This window comes from Theropithecus gelada, chromosome 15 (assembly GCF_003255815.1).
Source record: "Theropithecus gelada isolate Dixy chromosome 15, Tgel_1.0, whole genome shotgun sequence".
NCBI classification, from domain to species: Eukaryota; Metazoa; Chordata; class Mammalia; order Primates; family Cercopithecidae; genus Theropithecus; species Theropithecus gelada.
The window spans coordinates 27,811,655-27,818,134 of record NC_037683.1 but is presented as its reverse complement, the minus strand read 5'-3'; positions in this window follow the sequence as shown (position 1 = coordinate 27,818,134).

Here is a 6,480-nt window from a genome sequence, read left to right as displayed (position 1 = left end):
TCCAAAACCCCATCAATTAAGTGAAAAACTACATAATCATTTAAAATAAAGATATAGAAAGATTTTCATTGACTTGTAAAAATGGTCACAGTACACTGTAAATGGAGGGGGAAAGCAGTTTAAAAATGGTGCATGTTGGCAGGGCGCAGTGGGTGGCTCACGCTTGTAATCCCAGCATTCTGGGAGGCCAAGGCGGGCGGATAACAAGGTCAGGAGTTTGAGACCAGCCTGGCCAATATGGTGAAACCCCGTCTCTGCTAAAAAAATACTAAAAAACAAATTAGCCAGGCGTGGTGGCGGGTGCCTGTAATCCCAGCTACTTGGGAGGCTAAGGAGGCAGGAGAATCACTTGAACCTGGGAGGCAGAGGTTGCAGTAAGCTGAGATCATGCCACTGCACTCCAGCCCAGGCAACAGAGAGAGACTCCAGCTCAAAAAAAAAAAAAAAAGGTGCATGTTGGTTGGGCACACGCCTGTAATCCCAGCACTTTGGGAGGCCGAGGTTGGAGGATTGCTTGAGCCCAGGACTTCAAGACCAGTGATCCCATTGCTACAAAAAATCAAAAAATAAAAAATTAGCTGGGTGTGGTGGTACATGCCTGTTGTCTCAGATACTCAGGAGGCTGAAGTGGGAGAATCACTTGAGCCCAGAAAGTCAAGGCTGCAGTGATCCCAGATCTCACGACTGCACTCTAGCCTGGGCAACAGAGCAAAGACCCTGTGAAAGAAAGAAAAGTAAAAAAGAAAGAAAAGAAAAGAAGAAAAGAGAGGGAGAAGGAAGGAAAGAAGGAAGGAAGGGAGGGAGGAAGGAAGGAAGGATGGAAGAGAGGGAGGGAGGGGAAGGAAAAGAAAAGGAAAGAAAGAGAGAGTATGTAGCATAAGCCAGATTTTGTAAAGCATAATTTATGTATAAAGACTGCAAGGCCGTGAGGCAAAATGTCACAATATTTATCTCTGGGTGATGGCCACTCATGTTTTCATGTTTTCACTTTCTTCTTATATTTTCTAAGTTCTCAAATATGTATTACTTTTGTAGTAAGAAAGTTCACTTAGAGAGTAAGTTAAGTCTGAGTTTTCTGCAACCAGGGTATCCAGAACTTAAAAAGATAAGCAGGTAGGGCAGGTAAGAAGTCAGTCATGACATTGTAAGCATTGAAATAAAAATAAAATAAGTCATGGCCAGGCATGGCCTGTAATTCCAGCACTTTGGGAGGCTGAGGCAGGCAAATCACTTGAGGTCAGGAGTTCGAGACCAGCCTGGCCAACATGGTGAAACCCCATCTCTACTAAAAATACAAAAATTAGCCAGGCATGGTGGTGGGTGCCTGTAATCCCAGCTACTCGGGAGGCTGAGGCAGGAGAATCACTTGAACCCAGGAGGCGGAGGTTGCAGTGAGCCAAGATTGTACCATTGCACTCCAGCCTGGCCGACAAGAGTGAAACTCTGTCTCAAAAAAAGAAAATAAAATTTAAAAAGTCGTGGCCTTTTTCCAGGTCACTAATTGTCTAGTGAGTCAGTGTATTATCATAATGTCTGTGGGTGGTCAGGCTAAGGAGTGCTTTTCCAACACTGGAAAAGTTTTCCAGGGAGATACCTGGGAGAGATAGTGAGGCATCTCAGGAACTTGAGAGTAAAACTAATTTATAAAGTTCATGCTTGTGGGGGCAAGGTCAGCCATCCGGAAAAGCACCTCACCTAAGCAGTACCTTAGACCTGAGTGAGTGAACAGTCATGAGACTCGGTGGAGCCCAGCCAAGGTCTGGAGCAGAGGCGTGGGGTGGTTTTAACCCGTCTGGGAAGGAAGAGGTGGCAGGAGGCAGAAGGATGGAGAAAAGGTGAAGACTGCAGCAGGTTTAGAATCCGGGATGGTCAGTGTTTAGCAGGTCCCAGTCAAGGGCGGAGGACAACTCTCCCAAGGGGGCCACCCTGTCATCATCACTCAGAGCCTTGCCTGAGGTTTATCTAGCATTTAGGACAGTTCCGGCAGCATAGGCTTCAATTAGAGATTGTTAGATATGCAAAATCTGGCCGGACTTGGTGGCTCACGCCTGTAATCATGGCTCTTTGGGAGACTGAGGCAGGCGGATCCCTTGGGGTCAGGAGTTCGAGACCAGCCTGGACAACATGGCGAAACTCCGTCTCTACTAAAAATACAAAAATTAGCTGGGGGTGGTATACAGGCGCCTGTAATACAAAAATTAGCTGGGCATGGTAACGGGTGCCTGTTATCCCAGCTACTCGGGAGGCTGAGGCAGGAGAATAACTTGAACCTGGGAGGTGGAGATTGCAGTGAGCCAAAATTGTACCATTGCACTCTAGCCTGGGCAACAGGGCGAGACTACGTCTCAAAAAAAAAAAAAAAAAAAAAAAGAAAAGAAAAAAAAAAAAGAAATGAAAAATCTCAGACCCACTCCAGACCTACAGAGGCAGAATTTGCATTTTTACGAGATCCCTGGGAGATTCAGAGAGACATTAAAAGTGAAGAGTACTGATTTAGGAGAAATACCTCCAACATATACTTCTTGACGCCTTCTGATTATATTCGGCTTCGGATTCATAAAGGCTTCCAAGAACCTGACCCCTAGGCAGGGCAATGTGAATCCCAACCTGGGGATGGGCACCCCCGGCCTCTACTGTGTGCAGCATCTGAATGTGCTTTCCAAGTCACAATCCCTTATTCAAAACCTTTGGTTCCAAGTGTATTTCAGAATTCAGAATTGTTCATATTTTAGGAAGGTAAGATGATGCATTTGCCAACTCTCCCAGTTCTCCCAGTGGGATCTGGGGCAGTACCCTATATTCAAACATTAATATCCTCCAGTTTATTATGAATATTGACACCAAAAAGAATAAACTTCACAAGATCAGGTAAATTTTGGCACCAAATTTAATGAAAAATCTTGGTTTTTCAGGCTGGGCGTGGTAGGCTCACACCTGTAATCCCAGAACTTTGGGAGGCTGAGGCGGGTGGATAACAGGGTTGGGAGTGCGAGACCAGCCTGGCTAACATGGTGAAACCCTGCCTCTACTAAAAATACAAAAATTAGCCAGGTGTGGTGGCACATGCCTGTAATCCCAGCTACTCGGGGGGCTGAGGCAGGAGATTTGCTTGAATCTGGGAGGTGGAGGTTGTAGTGAGCCAAGATCATGCTACTGCACTCCAGCCTGGGCAACAGGGTGAGGCTCTGTTGCAAAAAAAAAAAAAAAAAAAAGCAAATAAACAAATAAACTCACCTAAAACTTTAGACACAGAGATAATTGCCCACACATTTGGATTATAACTTTTCTCTCTCTTTATATTTTAAATATATATTTTATATATTTTAAAATAATATATAATTATTTTATATAATTTCATATAAAATGTCACACTGTACGTAGTTTTCCAGCCTCTGTTTTTCACTTTTCTTCTTTTTACATAATCAAAGAGTCTTCTACAGCCTTTTCTTCAAAAATCAAGGTAGTTTTATTTTGGTTGTAAAAGTGATAATAGGAAAAAACAAACATATATTTGCTTATATGTGCATAAAGTCTCTAACAGGATACACTAGTTGCTGGTCACACTGTTTACCTCTGGAGGGAGCCAGATGGAAGGCAGACAGGGACGAGAGAAGGAATTTTTATTGTATAATCTTTTGGACTCTTGATTATTACTTTGTGAATGTATTCTCTATTTCAAAACTAAAATTTGAAAAAATTGATACATCTTCACTGCAAAAGAAATCAAGAAATATAGAAAGGAACAAAGAAGAAAATAAATTCATTTTTAAACTCAATACCCAGGTACAACACTGTTAATATTTTTGCCATATTTCTTCCAAGCCTTTATCTATGAATGTACAGACATGTGTATGGAGGTATTTTTACCAAAACAGGATGATGCTGTACGATGGTTTTTGTTTCCTGTGTTTTTCATGTAGGGTGAATCACAGACAGCTTCCATGCAGCCTCATTTTAAACATCTGCATTGTTATTGCATGAAATTAGCCAGTTACCAAAAAATTAATCCAGGGGAACTGAGTCCAGCATCTGAACACGCAGTGCCAGGTAACAACAACCCCCTGATCCAAAGCTGGGATTTTCTTTTATTTTCTTTTTCTCTTTTTTTTTTTTTTTTTTTTTGAGACAGAGTCTCGCTCTGTGGCCCAAGCTGGAGTGCAGTGGTGCGATCTCAGCTCACTGCAACCTCTGCTTCCCAGGTTCAAGCAATTCTCCTGCCTCAGCCTCCTGAGTAGCTGGGATTACAGGTGTGCACCACCACACCAGGCTAATTTTTGTATTTTTAGCAGAGATGGGGTTTCACCATGTTGGTCTGGCTGGTCTCAAACTCCTGACCTCAAGTGATCCGCCTGCTTCGGCCTCCCAAAGCACTGGAATTCCAGGTGTGGGTCATCGCACCAGCCACAGTCTACATTTCTAATGATAAAGCTGCTCTTTAATAATTATGTTTTCAGAAGGCCATTTGGAAATAGTTTTTTTCTCACTGTTGGATTATAAAAACACCAAGTGACCCGAGTTCTACACTTTTTTGTGCCAAAATGAAGAACATTAATAATAAGCATCCATTTGCTCTTAAGTATATATATTTAAATCATAAATATGTAAGTAAATGTATACATTTGTTTAAGTTTTAAATATGCAATTGGCCAGGTTCCAAGGGCTTATCCACCTTCCGGGAAAAAAAGTCAACTGTCTTTGGAAAATTCCTTGACATGATTTTAGAGGGGCAGCCTCTAGAATGAAGTGTTCAATGAATGTTCGAGGAATGAATGAATTTTAGCAGCCTATATCTTAGGTGCTGAGAGTATCTGATTAGGGCGTATCGGACTGAAAAAAGTCCTCTACAAACACTAGCATTTACTAATCTATTTTCTACTTAAAATGTGTAATTTGACATCAAGCACACATACAGTTTATGGAAACAATTTTATTGGTAACAGAACCCTACTAACTCATCAGAGCCCTACTATTTTCTCACGTGTACTTTCCTTCTCCTGGCAGCCTGTCCCCCTTCCCTGGAACCCCCTCCCAACTCATTCCCGTGGACTTTCTGACTTGCTGCCTCTCTCCCTTCTGGGAAAACGTGTCAGCTGATGCACTAATAATCCAGCACATGCTAAGACTGTCCCTGAGACAGCTGTCTACTACCCCTAGGCCCTTGGGCAGGGGATCTCCTTGGAGCCAGAAAGTTAATAACTGGTCTTTAAGATACAATGTCATGGTCTATGACTTTGTGACATGATACAAAGGAAAGTGCTTTGAGTCAGGCAGACCCAGATTCATATCTCAGCTCTTCTTAATATGTATGTAACTTTGGACAAAGTACTGCATGTCTCTAGCCCTCAGCTTCCTCATCTGTGAAACGGAAATAACAATACAGGGAATACTGGGAATAACAAATGAGAATAAATGTATTCAGCCCTCTAGCTTCCTCTCCCACTACCTCTTTGTCTTTCCAGAGTTTAAAGACCCATAACAAGGAATCAAAGGAGAGCAAAACAAGACCAAAGGGTTAGAGGATAAGATCTAAGAATGGATGAAGGGATGGTAAACGTTTATTTATTTATTTTATTTTGAGACGGAGTCTCTCTCTGTCGCCCAGGCTGGAGTGCAATGGTGCAGTCTCAGCTCACTGCAACCTCTGCCTCCCAGGTTCACGCGATTCTCCTGCCGCAGCCTCCTGAGTAACTGGGACTACAGGTGCCCGCCACCACACCCAGCTAATTTTTGTATTTTTAGTAGAGACGGGATTTCACCATGTTGGCCAGGATGGTCTCGAACTCCTGACCTTGTGATCTGCCTGCCTCAGCCTCCCAAGGTGCTGGAATTACAGGCATGAGCCAACTCATCTGGCAGAACAGTAAATGTTTAATATGGAAAGGGAATATTTAGTCTGGACAGAGAGGACAATAAATAATTATGGTTACCATTTGTCAGCACCTTTCCTGGCATTTATTTATTTAGACGGAGTTTCACTCTTGTTGCCCAGGCTGGAGTGCAATGGTGCAATCTCGGCTCACCGCAACCTCCGCCTCCTGGGTTCAAGCGATTCTCCCGCCTCAGGCTTCCGGGTAGCTGGGATTACAGGCGGGCACCACCAGGCCCGGCTAATTTTTGTATTTTTAGTAGAGACGGGGTTTTTCCATGTTGGTCAGGCTAGTCTCAAACTCCTGACCTCAGGTGATCCTCCTGCCTCGGCCTCCCAAAGTGCTAGGAGCCACAGCACCTGGCCTTTCCTAGCATTTAAAATAGCTATGTCCAGTCTTCAGAACAGCCCTCTGGTGAGGTATGATCATGAGCCCCATGTTATAAAGTGAAGAGGAAACAGATTTTATAACTTGCCCAAGATCATCCAGCTAAATGGAGAAGTGGAGATTCAAAGTCTGGTCTGACTGTTTGTACTAGCTTAAGAACAGACTCTCAGCTGGATGCAGTGGCTCATACCTGTAATCTCAACACTTGAGGAGGCTGAGGCAGATG